This window comes from Cyprinodon variegatus, unplaced genomic scaffold (assembly GCF_000732505.1).
Source record: "Cyprinodon variegatus isolate N-32 unplaced genomic scaffold, C_variegatus-1.0 Scaffold300, whole genome shotgun sequence".
NCBI classification, from domain to species: Eukaryota; Metazoa; Chordata; class Actinopteri; order Cyprinodontiformes; family Cyprinodontidae; genus Cyprinodon; species Cyprinodon variegatus.
The window spans coordinates 198,581-200,179 of NW_015150753.1; the positions used below are offsets into that span (position 1 = coordinate 198,581).

The 1,599-nt window shown below is 34.9% G+C and overlaps 1 pseudogene; it reads left to right on the forward strand.

Moving 5' to 3' along the window:
• LOC107090574 overlaps positions 1-1,599 on the forward strand; it is a 22,726-nt pseudogene that overhangs the window by 11,008 nt on the left and 10,119 nt on the right.

Here is a 1,599-nt window from a genome sequence, read left to right on the forward strand (position 1 = left end):
GAGTTATTTCTAAAATCTGTTTTTCCAATTTTTCCAGCTGGTATATTAAACTTAGTATATTATATAACACATTAAAGTAAAACAAAAATCAAAAACAGAGAAAATCCGATGGAAAAATATTTTTTGTGGTATTAAATGTATTTTGTAATAAAATCTTCTCACAGGCTTCGTCCCATTGATGTAGAGTTCATGAAGGCCCTCCAGGATAAAGTCAACCTGGTTCCTCTCATTGCTAAAGCTGACTGCTTGACTCGCTCTGAGATAAAGAAGCTCAAAGAGCAGGTAACCGTCATCTGCTGAGAAAAAACAACAGTTCATAAAACCAGAGATAAAGAGTAAAGCCTTCTCCAGGGAGGGATCTGGATCCTAAACACTTTAAGAACCCCGGATCAGGAACATTAGATTCTAGCTCAATTACTGCCCAATAGAATTAACTACTTACTAGTCGAAGTAACTATGTAGTTACCTTTTTTCATCTAAAATGTCAAAGTATTTGGATACTTTTCTGTTATTAGTACTTTAAATACACCCAGAAATTCAATTAGGAAATATAAGATATTTTATATTGATAATTAAAATGACTATATATCTAAAAGTTTTGTATAAAAATCCAAACCATTTTGGTGTATGACTGGATTAGTAAATTACGATATAATTATGTTGATTCATTTTTTATTTTGCCATAAACAAACTAAAAAGCCTAACTAAGGATCTTTACATTTTTCACAGCCATCAAAATAGGCAGGAAATCGAAAATATAAGGACATATTTAAGTATATATATAAAAGGAGATCACATTATTGCACAAAATAATCCCAGCAGGACTGTTTAATCCCAACTGTTTAATCCCAGTATTTCTGTGTGAAAGTAACAGTGAACCATTCATTTGAAATCAGTATAACACTGAGAAAGGACAGTAATGTGTGTTCATGAAGGCAACAGATCTTTAGATCATAGACGTTTCTAATCAAATCACAGGGACTTTAACAGCTGCTTTTCTTCATGAATGAGTCATTGAATTGGTGGCTCTGCTCCATTGTTTCTTCTCTCAGTCTGTTCCAGGCTAATTATTTTATATTTAAAGTACTTTCAGAAGTTTGTATTCTGAATGTGACCACACTTTGCCTTTAATTCAAACTTTGAAACCTTAAATTTGACCGGGCTCTTGGTGTCACCTTTGAAAGACAATGTGTGCCATGTCGAGCTGTGACACTGATATTTATTGGCTAATCTGTAACATGCAGATTGCAAAAAGATCAGTTTCCGTGCCTTAATGTCAGACAACCCCATAGGTTTAGGTGATGTGTAAAACTTTCACACAGACAATCTGTCATTTCTGCTGAATCTGACTCCTACATGGTGATCCTGTTGTTATCAGTTTAATTCAGTTAAGTTTATTTATATAGCACCAATTCACAACACGTCATCTCATGGCATTTTAGTTCACCAGGTCATCCAGTCACATTGATTAAAAGTTTTCTATCTAGGCATCTCGAAGGCAACCCCTCAAACTAAGCATGCTTGTAGCGACAGTGGAGAGGAAAAACTCCCTTTTAACAGGAAGAAACCTCCAGCAGAACCAGGCTCAGTGTGAGCGGC